The sequence below is a fragment of the Oncorhynchus nerka genome, linkage group LG16 (assembly GCF_034236695.1).
Source record: "Oncorhynchus nerka isolate Pitt River linkage group LG16, Oner_Uvic_2.0, whole genome shotgun sequence".
NCBI lineage: Eukaryota > Metazoa > Chordata > Actinopteri > Salmoniformes > Salmonidae > Oncorhynchus > Oncorhynchus nerka.
In genome coordinates, this window is record NC_088411.1 from 43,519,337 (window position 1) to 43,535,951 (window position 16,615).

The 16,615-nt window shown below is 45.0% G+C and overlaps 1 protein-coding gene across 1 annotated transcript in view; it reads left to right on the forward strand.

The window, feature by feature from the left end:
- Positions 1-16,615, forward strand: part of LOC115125913 (leucine-rich repeat transmembrane protein FLRT3-like) — a 33,759-nt gene that overhangs the window by 865 nt on the left and 16,279 nt on the right. The gene's annotated exons all lie outside the window — the stretch shown is intronic.

Here is a 16,615-nt window from a genome sequence, read left to right on the forward strand (position 1 = left end):
GTGGCAATGCAGCATTGTTCTCCGTCTGTCCCTCTGTCCGCATTGCAAGTACCAAACACAGAGACCGACTCCCCAATGCCGCTCCGATAACGGCTCACCGACTGGAAACCCTCCAACTCCTCAGCGGAGGGGGGACGACAGGGATCTTACCCTCCCTTACTCACTGCGATATATTTAACATTCCTCATGGGTAGCCTACTGAGGGATAGATACCGAGGGCGCAGAGAGAATATAATTAATCGTGGAGATGGAAATACGTAAAAGACTAATCGCGGTCTAAGCAACTAAGCCTCTTGTCGGCAGGAAGCTTCGGAGGAGCTGGAAGACACCCCGGTGAGTGTCTGACATTCCTACGTTGATCCGGGAGAGCGGAGGTTTGACACCGAGGGCAGATTAACCGGTGGGAAAACTCCGCGAAATGCATCTCTCCCTGCCGGTGGGTGTTTGTTTCCCCTCTGCTCTTCTCCTACAGCCACAACAAGCTCAGCGCCAAGGTTCAGCTCCCCTGTTCACTTTAGGGGGGGGGTTGCCTGTGTGTGTTTTCACCACAAAGGAGGTTAGGGGGTCCAACGCCTAGTTTTGATTTACATTTGGTCGTGTTGTCTATTCATGGGAATGTAACGTGATATCAACCAAAAATGCCACTCTCTCATTGGATTTAGGTTAAAAGTTGGGTGAAAAAAATTGGAAATTCCCTTAAGTGAATTACTTTTTGCAAATCCTATCCGTTTTCGACGTTGATTCAACGTCATCATATTTTGTTTGTTTGTTGTTGATGGTTCAAATGACGTGTGAACAGCATTGATTCAACCCGGTTTTGACCAGTGGGGAAGCCCCGAAGCAAGCCACGTTTTGATGTGTGGTGTGTTCTTCTCCGCATGCCATTCATTGCCACATACCCGGAGCGCTCTCATATCGCATCTCGCAGTGGATCTCTCTCCAGCCTGCCAGCGCACTCAAACAACGCACAACGATTTTCACGCCGATCTCCATTTCGTATAATACTCTATAACATAGTGATAAACTAGTGGCAATATCATAACTCGTTCATGACCCAATCAATCACGTATCTCTCAAGATAATGATCTATAGCCTCCGGTATCAATAAGCGTCTAGCGGGAAAAAGCAGTTGAGATGATAACACTAGTATTATCTGATAGAGCCGATGACATTTTTTTTTTTTTACTCGGCAAGTCAGGTAAGAACAAAGTCTTCTTTTCAATGACAGCCTACCAGGGAACATGGAACAGTGGGTTAACTGGTCTAGGAACAGTGGGTTAACTGGTCTAGGAACAGTGGGTTAACTGGTCTTTTTACCTTGTCAGCTCAAGGATTTTAATTTGTCACCTTCCTGTTACTAGTTCAACAATCTAACAACGAGGGTACCTGTCTCTAACCACTAGGCTACCTGTCTCTAACCACTAGGATACCTGTCTCTAACCACTAGGCTACCTGTCTCTAACCACTAGGCTACCTGTCTCTAACCACTAGGCTACCTGTCTCTAACCACTAGGCTACCTGTCTCTAACCACGAGGCCACCTGTCTCTAACCACTAGGATACCTGTCTCTAACCACTAGGCTACCTGCCTCTAACCACTAGGCTACACTAGGCTACCTGTCTCTAACCACTAGGCTACCTGTCTCTAACCACTAGGCTACACTAGGCTACCTGTCTCTAACCACTAGGCTACACTAGGCTACCTGTCTCTAACCACTAGGCTACCTGTCTCTAACCACTAGGCTACCTGCCTCTAACCACTAGGATACCTGTCTCTAACCACTAGGCTACCTGTCTCTAACCACTAGGATACCTGTCTCTAACCACTAGGCTACCTGTCTCTAACCACTAGGCTACCTGTCTCTAACCACGAGGCCACCTGTCTCTAACCACTAGGATACCTGTCTCTAACCACTAGGCTACCTGCCTCTAACCACTAGGCTACACTAGGCTACCTGTCTCTAACCACTAGGCTACCTGTCTCTAACCACTAGGCTACCTGCCTCTAACCACTAGGCTACCTGTCTCTAACCACTAGGATACCTGTCTCTAACCACTAGGCTACCTGTCTCTAACCACTAGGCTACCTGTCTCTAACCACGAGGCCACCTGTCTCTAACCACTAGGATACCTGTCTCTAACCACTAGGCTACCTGTCTCTAACCACTAGGCTACCTGTCTCTAACCACGAGGCCACCTGTCTCTAACCACTAGGATACCTGTCTCTAACCACTAGGCTACCTGTCTCTAACCATGAGGACACCTGTCTCTAACCACTAGGCTACCTGTCTCTAACCACTAGGCTACCTGTCTCTAACCACGAGGCCACCTGTCTCTAACCACTAGGCTACCTGTCTCTAACCACTAGGATACCTGCTCTAACCACTAGGCTACCTGTCTCTAACCACTAGGCTACCTGTCTCTAACCACGAGGCCACCTGTCTCTAACCACTAGGCTACCTGTCTCTAACCACTAGGATACCTGCTCTAACCACTAGGCTACCTGTCTCTAACCACGAGGCCACCTGTCTCTAACCACTAGGCCACCTGTCTCTAACCACTATGATACCTGTCTCTAACCACTAAGATACCTGCTCTAACCACTAGGCTACCTGTCTCTAACCACTAGACCACCTGTCTCTAACCACTAGGCTACCTGTTCTAACCACTAAGCTACCTGTCCCTAACCACTAGGCTACCTGTCTCTAACCACTAGGCTACCTGTCTCTAACCACTAGGCTACCTGTCTCTAACCACTAGGCTACCTGTCTCTAACCACTAGGCTACCTGCTCTAACCACTAGGCTACCTGTCTCTAACCACTAGGCCACCTGTCTCTAACCACTATGATACCTGTCTCTAACCACTAGGATACCTGCTCTAACCACTAGGCTACCTGTCTCTAACCACTAGGCCACCTGTCTCTAACCACTAGGCTACCTGTTCTAACCACTAGGCTACCTGCCTCTAACCACTAGGATACCTGTCTCTAACCACTAGGCTACCTGTCTCTAACCACTAGGATACCTGTCTCTAACCACTAGGCTACCTGTCTCTAACCACTAGGCTACCTGTCTCTAACCACGAGGCCACCTGTCTCTAACCACTAGGATACCTGTCTCTAACCACTAGGCTACCTGCCTCTAACCACTAGGCTACACTAGGCTACCTGTCTCTAACCACTAGGCTACCTGTCTCTAACCACTAGGCTACCTGCCTCTAACCACTAGGCTACCTGTCTCTAACCACTAGGATACCTGTCTCTAACCACTAGGCTACCTGTCTCTAACCACTAGGCTACCTGTCTCTAACCACGAGGCCACCTGTCTCTAACCACTAGGATACCTGTCTCTAACCACTAGGCTACCTGTCTCTAACCACTAGGCTACCTGTCTCTAACCACGAGGCCACCTGTCTCTAACCACTAGGATACCTGTCTCTAACCACTAGGCTACCTGTCTCTAACCATGAGGACACCTGTCTCTAACCACTAGGCTACCTGTCTCTAACCACGAGGCCACCTGTCTCTAACCACTAGGCTACCTGTCTCTAACCACTAGGATACCTGCTCTAACCACTAGGCTACCTGTCTCTAACCACTAGGCTACCTGTCTCTAACCACGAGGCCACCTGTCTCTAACCACTAGGCTACCTGTCTCTAACCACTAGGATACCTGCTCTAACCACTAGGCTACCTGTCTCTAACCACGAGGCCACCTGTCTCTAACCACTAGGCCACCTGTCTCTAACCACTATGATACCTGTCTCTAACCACTAAGATACCTGCTCTAACCACTAGGCTACCTGTCTCTAACCACTAGACCACCTGTCTCTAACCACTAGGCTACCTGTTCTAACCACTAAGCTACCTGTCCCTAACCACTAGGCTACCTGTCTCTAACCACTAGGCTACCTGTCTCTAACCACTAGGCTACCTGTCTCTAACCACTAGGCTACCTGTCTCTAACCACTAGGCTACCTGCTCTAACCACTAGGCTACCTGTCTCTAACCACTAGGCCACCTGTCTCTAACCACTATGATACCTGTCTCTAACCACTAGGATACCTGCTCTAACCACTAGGCTACCTGTCTCTAACCACTAGGCCACCTGTCTCTAACCACTAGGCTACCTGTTCTAACCACTAGGCTACCTGTCTCTAACCACTAGGCTACCTGTCTCTAACCACTAGGCTACCCCGTCTCTAACCACTAAACCACTAGGCTACCTGTCTCTAACCACTAGGCTACCTGTCTCTAACCACTAGGCTACCTGCTCTAACCACTAGGCTACCTGTCTCTAACCACTAGGCTACCTGTCTCTAACCACTAGGCTACCTGCTATAACCACTAGGCTACCTGTCTCTAACCACTAGGCTACCTATCTCTAACCACTAGGATACCTTCTCTAACCACTAGGCTACCTGCCTCTAACCAATAGGCTACCTGCTCTAACCAGTAGGCTACTCTGCCTCTCCGTATGTTTACAGTTCTACAATAAAGCAGATTCCCACACTAACGGTAAACCCATTAACATAATGTATGTAGCGTGACCATTAGTTAGATGATGTGCAGTCCGTGTGAAAACAAAATACCCCGTTAATTGGCATTTTATCTTTTTCTCCTCTAGATTATCAAAATAAGGATATTGGCTGTATATCTAACATGGGCAAATAATCAAATATTACCACAAGGTACCTGAACCCGAGCGTTATGCCTAAGCTACTAAATATTTAGGTTCCCTGATCAGATGATCAGAATTTGTATTGGCTATTTATCTCATATGATCAAATACTTAACGTGATGGTAATATCACAAGGCTACTTGAAATGAATGTTACGTTTCCTCTCCTTCGATCAAAGTTGTTAGGGACAAATGTGTGTATTGAAGGTCATGGGGATATTTACTAACAGCCATCTAGGGCAGCAATCCACATGATTGTGTAGTAGGAGTATAGACCTATGGGAATGATGAAATAAACTCAGCCATTGATCTTGGTGATTGGTGTTAAAAGGCCCCAATCCACTATTTGGGGCAGATTAACATGAGCCAAAAGCAGGGCATCAATTCAACAACGTCTAGGCTTATGGTTTCACTATATACCCTGATTACACATACACAAGGACGGTTTTGATAGGTAACCTCACTGCAATACCCAATGGCTTGATTTCAATAGTCTACACCAGAGCATTCTATTTAACAACAAATGGTTCTGGGCTAGACTAATGAAAGCCTATCTTGAAAGGTACCTTTAATAACTGATCAAAAATAAGAGTAGCAACTAGCTATTGACATTGAGCTATTGTACAGTTGGGTTCCAGGTAGAACCCTTTTGGTTCCAGGGTAGAACCCTTTTGGTTCCAGGTAGAACTCTTTTGGTTCCAGGTAGAACCTGTTTTGTTCCAGGTAGAACCCTTTTGGTTCCAGGTAGAACCCTTTTGGTTCCAGGTAGAACTCTTTTGGTTCCAGGTAGAACCCTTTTGGTTCCAGGTAGAACCCTTTTGGTTCCAGGTAGAACCCTTTTGGTTCCAGGTAGAACTCTTTTGGTTCCAGGTAGAACCCTTTTGGTTCCAGGTAGAACCCTTTTGATAGAGCACTTTTGGTTCCGTGTTCCAAAAGGTTTTTAACCTGGAACCACCAAAAAGGAGTCTCCTCATGGGGCCCCCAAGTGGTGCAGGGGTTTAAGGCACTGCATCTCAGTGTTAGAGGTGTCAATACAGACTCCCTGGGTCAAATCCAGGCTGTTTCACAACCGGATGTGATTGGGACTCCCATAGGTCGGGGCACAATTGGAACAGAGTCATCTGGGGTAGGCCATCAATTGTAAAATAAGAATTTGTTCTGAACTGAATTGCCTAGTTAAATAAAAAACTGGGGACAGCCAAAGAGTATTTTTTTTTTGTTCTAAGAGGACAGCCTATTGTTCTGCTGTGTGGACCTCCCCAGGGCAAAGTCACTGGTCCATTGGTTTTCACAGAGAAGGACCTCCATTACTGGAGTCTACTAGGTTACCAGGTATACAGACGTGTCATCTAGACAAAGGACTGAGAATAATATCCATAACACACTTTGTTTTCTTTTTAAAACTTTGACCTTTGACCGATCTGAGGCAGTAATAGTATAGAAAGATCCCAATACAGTACTATTTCTTAATTCTTTACATTTAGGCCTAATTCAATTTCATCCATCATCAATTAAACAAAAACAAAAACAAAAAATCACCAATTCCAATCCCACCAGAAAGAAATCGCTAATTATAGTGAGCGACATAGAGAGAAGGAGACTGAAGGGAATTATAATGAGCAACATAGAGAGAAGGAGACTGAAGGGAATTATAGTGAGCGACATAGAGAGAAGGAGACTGAAGGGAATTATAATGAGCGACATAGAGAGAAGGAGACTGAAGGGAATTATAGTGAGCAACAGAGAGAAGGAGACTGAAGGGAATTATAATGAGCAACATAGAGAGAAGGAGACTGAAGGGTATTATAGTGAGCGACATAGAGAGGAGGAGACTGAATGGAATTATAGTGAGCGACAGAGAGAAGGAGACTGAAGGGAATTATAGTGAGCGACATAGAGAGAAGGAGACTGAAGGGAATTATAGTGAGCGACATAGAGAGAAGGAGACTGAAGGGAATTATAGTGAGCAACAGAGAGAAGGAGACTGAAGGGAATTATAGTGAGCAACAGAGAGAAGGAGACTGAAGGGAATTATAGTGAGCAACATAGAGAGAAGGAGACTGAAGGGAATTATAGTGAGCAACAGAGAGAAGGAGACTGAAGGGAATTATAGTGAGCGACATAGAGAGAAGGAGACTGAAGGGAATTATAGTGAGCGACATAGAGAGAAGGAGACTGAAGGGAATTATAGTGAGCGACATAGAGAGAAGGAGACTGAAGGGAATTATAGTGAGCAACATAGAGAGGAGGAGACTGAAGGGAATTATAGTGAGCAACATAGAGAGAAGGAGACTGAAGGGAATTATAGTGAGCGACATAGAGAAGGAGACTGAAGGGAATTATAGTGAGCGACATAGAGAGGAGGAGACTGAAGGGAATTATAGTGAGCGACATAGAGAAGGAGACTGAAGGGAATTATAATGAGCAACATAGAGAGGAGGAGACTGAAGGGAATTATAGTGAGCAACATAGAGAGGAGGAGACTGAAGGGAATTATAGTGAGCGACATAGAGAAGGAGACTGAAGGGAATTATAGTGAGCGACATAGAGAGGAGGAGACTGAAGGGAATTATAGTGAGCAACATAGAGAGGAGGAGACTGAAGGGAATTATAGTGAGCGACATAGAGAGGAGGAGACTGAAGGGAATTATAGTGAGCGACATAGAGAAGGAGACTGAAGGGAATTATAGTGAGCGACATAGAGAGGAGGAGACTGAAGGGAATTATAGTGAGCAACAGAGAGAAGGAGACTGAAGGGAATTATAGTGAGTGAAGGGAAGAGGAGGATAAGGATAAAAGAAAGGAAATGAGCTTTTCCTCTTGTTTGCTTGAGTCCAACATGGAAACTAGGCCTAAAAGGCTTCCAGTGTAATAAGCTAAACTCACCACCCTGGCCGTTCATGCCAAGCCTGCTCTCCTTCAGAACAGTGGTAGCTCCAATACCTTGGCAGGTGATACAGCCCAGACAGCCAAGCACAAGTCCATTGATAGTGTGGGTTGGTGTGTCTGCCACACACACTCACACACACACACTCACACACACACACACACACACACACACACACACACACACACACACACACACACACACACACACACACACACACACACACACACACACACACACACACACGCGGCTAGTTCGTCTCATCTTGCAGTGCCTACCACCCCCATGTGGTAAAAAGCGTGCAGCTGCTACAGCAACAGAGCCATCTCTCCTTCCTTTCATAGCATTACAATGGCGAGCCCCCCGTCTTCCACAGACCTCTCTCTCTCTCTCTCTCTCGCTTGTGCCAGCAACAGTAATCTGGTCGTCCCAGCCAACAGTAGAGAGGCTACACACCAAAACTAAACTATGATATATTCTCTCTCTGAAATGCAACCTGCCAGTGTCCCTGTCCCTCCCTGTGAATTCAGATGCCTTCATGAATGTTCTTTCTTGTCTTGGTAAGACCCAGTATGTCTTAGTAGACCTGGGTAAGACCCAGTATGTCTTAGTAGACATGGGTAAGACCCAGTATGTCTCAGTAGACCTGGGTAAGACCCAGTATGTCTCAGTAGACCTGGGTAAGACCCAGTATGTCTCAGTAGACCTGGGTAAGACCCAGTATGTCTCAGTAGGCCTGGGTAAGACCCAGTATGTCTCAGTAGACCTGGGTAAGACCCAGTATGTCTCAGTAGACCTGGGTAAGACCCAGTATGTCTCAGTAGACCTGGGTAAGACCCAGTATGTCTCAGTAGACCTTGGTAAGACCCAGTATGTCTCAGTAGACCTGGGTAAGACCCAGTATGTCTCAGTAGACCTGGGTAAGACCTAGGGGGTCCCAGTAGACCTGGGTAAGACCCAGTATGTCTCAGTAGACCTGGGTAAGACCCAGTACGTCTCAGTAGACCTAGGTAAGACCCAGTATGTCTCAGTAGACCTGGGTAAGACCCAGCATGTCTCAGTAAGCCTGGGTAAGACCCAGCATGTCTCAGTAAGCCTGGGTAAGACCCATGGGGTCCCAGTAGACCTGGGTAAGACCCAGGGGGTTCCAGTAGACCTGGGTAAGACCCAGTATGTCTCAGTAGGCCTGGGTAAGACTCAGTATGTCTCAGTAAACCTGGGTAAGACCCAGTATGTCTCAGTAGGCCTGGCTAAGACCCAGTATGTCTCAGTAAACCTGGGTAAGACCCAGTATGTCTCAGTAGACCTGGGTAAGACCCAGTATGTCTCAGTAGACCTGGGTAATACCCAGTATGTCTCAGTAAACCTGGGTAAGACCCAGGGGGTCCCAGTAGACCCACAGTAGGACCTATGCAACCCTTCTTACTCACTCTCTCTCATTCTCTCTTTTTCTCTTTCTCTCTCAACAACTTATAAATAGTGACAAATGTAGACAGTTGGTGAAGGAGCCTTGGGGTAAAGTAACAATCTATTATTTATCCTAAAGAATAAAAAATCTGTTCTTCTGAAATAAAAGCCAGAAGAAGAAAGGAAACAAAATCAAAAACAGTCTACATTCTAAAATGAATTATACTGGGAATTCTAATACTAAATTATATTATAGTTGTGGTTCCTTTTGCCTAAACTGGATAGATATCTTTCTAGATGTAAAATAGATATATATTTTACCTAGATGTTAAAGACATAGATATGTTCCTAGATGTAACATGGAAGACTCAGCATCAATTGTAAGCTGACTAGTTGAAGACCACCATGAGGTATTACCATAATATGCTATGTATGTATTTGCTGTGAAATTGTTTCTGAATCTTTTTTCTTGAAGGTGCTTTTGTGCATCTCAAACGGCACTGGATTCCCTATATAATGCACCACAACTGAACATTGCCCATAGGGCTCTAGTGCACTAAATATGGAATATGATACTATTTGGGATGCAGGCCTTGTTATTCCAGAGTTAAAGTGTACTTAGGCGTGTTGATCTCTCTAGCTGTGGCTATAAGTCATGCCTGTTCTGTGGCTATACACTATCCCTGTCCTGTGGCTATAAGCTATCCCTGTCCTGTGGCTATAAGCTATAAGCTATCCCTGTCCTGTGGCTATAAGCTATCCCTGTCCTGTGGCTATAAGCTATAACCTATCACTGTCCTGTGGCTGGCTATAAGCTATCCATGCCCTGTGGCTATACGCTATAAGCTATCCCTGTCCTGTGGCTATAAGATATCACTGTCCTGTGGCTATAAGCTATCACTGTCCTGTGGCTATAAGCTATCACTGTCCTGTGGCTATAAGCTATCACTGTCCTCTGGGTATAAGCTATACGCTATCACTGTCCTGTGGCTATAAGCTATACGCTATCCCTGTCCTGTGGCTATAAGATATCACTGTCCTGTGGCTATAAGCTATCACTGTCCTGTGGCTATAAGCTATCACTGTCCTGTGGCTATATGCTATAAGCTATCCCTGTCCTGTGGCTATAAGCTATCACTGTCCTGTGGCTATAAGCTATCACTGTCCTGTGGCTATAAGCTATCACTGTCCTGTGGCTATAAGCTATCCCTGTCCTGTGGCTATAAGCTATAAGCTATCACTGTCCTGTGGCTATAAGCTATAAGCTATCACTGTCCTGTGGCTATAAGCTATCACTGTCCTGTGGCTATAAGCTATCTCTGTCCTGTGGCTATAAGCTATAAGCTATCACTGTCCTGTGGCTATAAGCTATACGCCATCACTGTCTTGTGGCTATAAGCTATAAGCTATCACTGTCCTGTGGCTATAAGCTATCACTGTCCTGTGGCTATAAGCTATAAGCTATCACTGTCCTGTGGCTATAAGCTATCACTGTCCTGTGGCTATAAGCTATCCCTGTCCTGTGGCTATAAGCTATAAGCTATCACTGTCCTGTGGCTATAAGCTATAAGATATCACTGTCCTGTGGCTATAAGCTATAAGCTATCCCTGTCCTGTGGCTATAAGCTATAAGCTATCACTGTCCTGTGGCTATAAGCTATAAGCTATCACTGTCCTGTGGCTATAAGCTATAAGCTATCACTGTCCTGTGGCTTTAAACTATAAGCTATCACTGTCCTGTAGCTATAAGCTATAAGCTATCCCTGTCCTGTGGCTATAAGCTATAAGCTATCCCTGTCCTGTGGCTATAAGCTATAAGCTATCCCTGTCCTGAGGCTATAAGCTATAAACTATCACTGTCCTGTGGCTATACGCTATAAGCTATCCCTGTCCTGAGGCTATAAGCTATAAACTATCACTGTCCTTTGGCTATAAGCTATAAGCTATCACTGTCCTGTGGCTATACGCTATAAGCTATCACTGTCCTCTGGGTATAAGCTATACGCTATCACTGTCCTGTGGCTATAAGCTATACGCTATCCCTGTCCTGTGGCTATAAGATATCACTGTCCTGTGGCTATAAGCTATCACTGTCCTGTGGCTATAAGCTATCACTGTCCTGTGGCTATATGCTATAAGCTATCCCTGTCCTGTGGCTATAAGCTATCACTGTCCTGTGGCTATAAGCTATCACTGTCCTGTGGCTATAAGCTATCACTGTCCTGTGGCTATAAGCTATCCCTGTCCTGTGGCTATAAGCTATAAGCTATCACTGTCCTGTGGCTATAAGCTATAAGCTATTACTGTCCTGTGGCTATAAGCTATCACTGTCCTTTGGCTATAAGCTATCTCTGTCCTGTGGCTATAAGCTATAAGCTATCACTGTCCTGTGGCTATAAGCTATACGCCATCACTGTCTTGTGGCTATAAGCTATAAGCTATCACTGTCCTGTGGCTATAAGCTATCACTGTCCTGTGGCTATAAGCTATAAGCTATCACTGTCCTGTGGCTATAAGCTATCACTGTCCTGTGGCTATAAGCTATCCCTGTCCTGTGGCTATAAGCTATAAGCTATCACTGTCCTGTGGCTATAAGCTATAAGATATCACTGTCCTGTGGCTATAAGCTATAAGCTATCCCTGTCCTGTGGCTATAAGCTATAAGCTATCACTGTCCTGTGGCTATAAGCTATAAGCTATCACTGTCCTGTGGCTATAAGCTATCTCTGTCCTGTGGCTATAAGCTATAAGCTATCACTGTCCTGTGGCTATAAGCTATAAGCTATCACTGTCCTGTGGCTTTAAACTATAAGCTATCACTGTCCTGTAGCTATAAGCTATAAGCTATCCCTGTCCTGTGGCTATAAGCTATAAGCTATCCCTGTCCTGTGGCTATAAGCTATAAGCTATCCCTGTCCTGAGGCTATAAGCTATAAACTATCACTGTCCTGTGGCTATACGCTATAAGCTATCCCTGTCCTGAGGCTATAAGCTATAAACTATCACTGTCCTTTGGCTATAAGCTATAAGCTATCACTGTCCTGTGGCTATACGCTATAAGCTATCACTGTCCTGTGGCTATAAGCTATCACTGTCCTGTGGCTATAAGCTATAAGCTATCACTGTCCTGTGGCTATAAGCTATCACTGTCCTGTGGCTATAAGCTATAAGCTATCACTGTCCTGTGGCTATAAGCTATCCCTGTCCTGCTGCCACCCCCACACTCTAACCACTAGGCTACGCTGCCGCCCCAACTTTCTGACTCCAAGCCACGTAGCCTATTTCTATACCCACTGAGGCGTGGCCGGACTCCTATTACGCACAACCAGGATGCCAGAGAAACCGAACTCCGACATAACCTTGGAAATAGGAACAAAAAATGAAACCAGTAACCAGTAACTAGAGTAACCAGTTAATTTGTGTCTCTATTGGACACTGAGTCAGTCATTATGTTAGAGTCTGGACACTGAGCCAGTCATTATGTTAGAGTCTGGACACTGAGTCAGTCATTATGTTAGAGTCTGGACACTGAGTCAGTCATCATGTTAGAGTCTGGACACTGAGTCAGTCATCATGTTAGAGTCTGGACACTGAGTCAGTCATCATGTTAGAGTCTGGACACTGAGTCAGTCATTATGTTAGAGTCTGGACACTGAGTCAGTCATCATGTTAGAGTCTGGACACTGAGTCATTCATCATGTTAGAGTCTGGACACTGAGTCAGTCATCATGTTAGAGTCTGGACACTGAGTCAGTCATCATGTTAGAGTCTGGACACTGAGTCAGTCATCATGTTAGAGTCTGGACACTGAGTCAGTCATCATGTTAGAGTCTGGACACTGAGTCAGTCATCATGTTAGAGTCTGGACATGATATCGGGATAAGTGTCAACAACCGCTGAATAGCATAGCGCTACATACAATAAATATTACTATAAATATTTATATTCATGAAATCACAAGTGCAATTTAGGAAAACACAGATTCGTTTTTTGTTAATCCACCTGTCGTCTTAGATTTTGAAATTATGCTTTACAGCGAAAGCAATACAAGCGTTTGTGTAAGTTTATCGATCGCACGTTAATACATTAAGTACACTTAGCATCAGGTAGCTCGGTCACAAAAATCAGAAAAGCAATCAAATTAATCTGGTTCATATCCCTTTAAATCCAGCAAAGGGAGGCTATGGAACATGGAGTTTTCAAAATAGAAGCCACTTCCTGTTTTGATTTTCCTCAGGGTTTCGCCTGCAATATCAATTCTGTTATACAACAAATTGCAACATAGTATCCTTCACTCATGCTGACAAACATACCCTTGTAAAACTGACCATCCTACCAATCCTCGACTTCGGCGATGTCATTTACAAAATAGCCTCCAATACCCTACTCAACAAATTGGATGCAGTCTATCACAGTGCCATCCGTTTTGTCACCAAAGCCCCATATACTACCCACCATTGCGACCTGCACGCTCTCGTTGGCTGGCCCTCATTTCATACTCGTCGACCAAACCCACTGGCTACATGTCATCTACAAGACCCTGCTAGGTAAAGTCCCCCCTTATCTCAGCTCACTGGTCACCATAGCATCACCCACCAGTAGCACGCGCTCCAGCAGGTATATCTCTCTGGTCACCCCCAAAACCAATTCTTTCTTTGGCCGCCTCTCCTTCCAGTTCACTGCTGCCAATGCCTGGAACGAACTACAAAAATCTCTGAAACTGGAAACACTTATCTCCCTCACTAGTTTTAAGCACCAGCTGTCAGAGCAGCTCACAGAGTACTGCACCTGTACATAGCCCACCTATAATTTAGCCCAAACAACTACCTCTTTCCCTACTGTATTTATTTTATTTTATTTATTTATTTTGCTCCTATGTACTCCTCCATTGTTTTTATTTCTACTTTGCACATTCTTCCACTGCAAATGGGGTGGAAGGATAGCCTAGTGGTTAGAGTGTTGGACTAGTAACCAGAAGGTCGCAAGTTCAAACCCCCGAGCTGACAAGGTACAAATCTGTCGTTCTGCCCGTGAACAGACAGTTAAACCCAGTGTTCCTAGGCCCTCATTGAAAATAAAACATTTTCTTAACTGACTTGTCTAGTTAAATGAAGCTAAAAAATCCAGTGTTTTATTTGCTATATTGTATTTACTTTGCCACCATGGCCTTTTTTGCCTTTACCTCCCTTATCTCACCTCATTTGCTCACATTGTATATATACTTATATTTCTACTGTATTATTGACTGTATGTTTGTTTTACTCCATGTGTAACTCTGTGTGTTTGTATGTGTCGAACTGCTTTGCTTTATCTTGGCCAGGTCGCAATTGTAAATGAGAACTTGTTCTCAACTAGCCTACCTGGTTAAACAATGGAGAAATAAATAAAATACTCACAGACAATATTTTGACAACTATATATTAGCAACTGAGAATGAGGAGCTGGCCGTTTACAATGGGAACCTTTCCATCCAAGCTACTCAACACGGCCCCTGCAGCCATAAAAAGTTAATCGCTAGGTTCTTAACCGCTAGGCTCTTAACCGTTAGGCTCTTAACCGCTAGGTTCTTAACCGCTAGGCTCTTAACCGTTAGGCTTCTATCCATTAGGTTCCTAAACGCTAGGCTCTTAACCGTTAGGCTCTTAACAGCTAGGTTCTTAACCGCTAGGCTCTTAACCGCTAGGCTTCTTTCCATTAGGTTCCTAAACGCTAGGCTCTTAACCGCTAGGCTCTTAACCGTTAGGCTCTTAACCGCTAGGTTCTTAACCGCTAGGCTCTTAACCGCTAGGCTTCTATCCATTAGGTTCCTAAACGCTAGGCTCTTAACCGCTAGGCTCTTAACCGCTAGGCTCTTAACCGCTAGGTTCTTAACCGCTAGGCTCTTAACCTTTAGGCTTCTATCCATTAGGTTCCTAAACGCTAGGCTCTTAACCGCTAGGCTCTTAACCGCTAGGCTTCTATCCATTAGGTTCCTAACTGCTAGGCTCTTAACCCGCTAGGTTCTTAACCGCTAGGCTTCTATCCATTAGGTTCTTAACCTCTAGGCTTCTATCCATTAGGTTCATAACCTCTTGGCTTCTATCCATTAGGTTCTTAACCTCTAGGCTTCTATCCATTATGTTCTTAACCTCTAGGCTTCTATCCATTAGGTTCTTAACCTCTAGGCTTCTATCCATTAGGTTCTTAACCTCTAGGCTTCTATCCATTAGGTTCTTAACTTCTAGGCTTCTATCCATTAGGCTCTTAACCTCTAGGCTTCTATCCATTAGGTTCTTAACCCCTAGGCTTCTATCCATTAGGTTCTTAACCTCTAGGCTTCTATCCATTATGTTCTTAACCTCTAGGCTTCTATCCATTATGTTCTTAACCTCTAGGCTTCTATCCATTATGTTCTTAACCTCTAGGCTTCTATCCATTAGGTTCTTAACCTCTAGGCTTCTATCCATTAGGTTCTTAACCTCTAGGCTTCTTTCTATCCATTAGGTTCTTAACCTCTAGGCTTCTATCCGCTAGGCTACCTATTTTTGATCTCTTTTCTTTTCAGTTTTTCTTTAGTCAAATGTTTTTCTGTTCTTAAACTTATCAGAGATCACATCTGCTGTTTAGTGTCTCCCTCCAGACTAATCTAGTGTATTATCTGTCAGAGCTTAGGGCCTGATCTCTTACTGTTTTTAGATGCAGAGGGACAGAATGAAATAGAGAGTGGTGAGTGTGCATGTGAGGTCATCAGACAGCAGCGTCTCAGGACTGGAGCTGTAATCGAGTTACAAGCATCTCAATTCCCTAATCTTCTACCTTGTCGGGAGCTACGACTGTTAAATGGCCCACTCTCTTGTTCCCCACTTACCTCTTCTGTGTTCTACTGAAGCACACTAGCATGGAAACTCACATGCACACATACGCACGCACGCGCACGCGCGCACGCACGGACACACACACACACACACACACACACACACACACACACACACACACACACACACACACACTATAGCAGAGCAGAGACAGAGTTACACGTAAAGACACAATGCCATTGTGTTGTCAGGGGAAACATAACATTAAGCTTGGCAGAGGAATATCTATTTTTAACTCAAGTGGTTTAATAGAAGATGCATTCATAGTAGTATGTGTGTGTGTAGTAGTGTATGTGTGTGTGGGAATGTGTTTGTGTGTGTGTGTTTGTGTGTGTGTGTGTGTGGGCGTGCTACTCCAGTAGCCCTGTTGTATTCATGACTATTTCAAATTAGCTTTCTGATCACCGTGAAGAGAGGGGGTGCCTTTTAGTTCAAGAGCTGCCTTAGGGGTCTCGCTCAGTGGCCTGTTTCCGTGGTCACAGCTAAGTGGCATGTTGCCGTGGTCATAGCTCAGTGGCGTGTTGCTAGCTCAGTTGCGTGGTCATATATTCTGTCTAGAAAGGACCCCTTCTATTTTATGAGAACAGAGCAGAGAGAGCAGAGATAGTAGAGTGATCAGGGAGAGCAGAGAGTGCAGAGAGAGTAGAGAGAGCAGAGAGAGCAGAGAGAGTAGAGAGAACAGGGAGAGCAGAGAGAGCAAAGAGAGAGAGAACAGGGAGAGCAGAGAGAACAGAGAGAGTAGAGAGAACAGAGAGAGCAGAAAGAGCAGAGAGAGCAGAGAGAGTAGA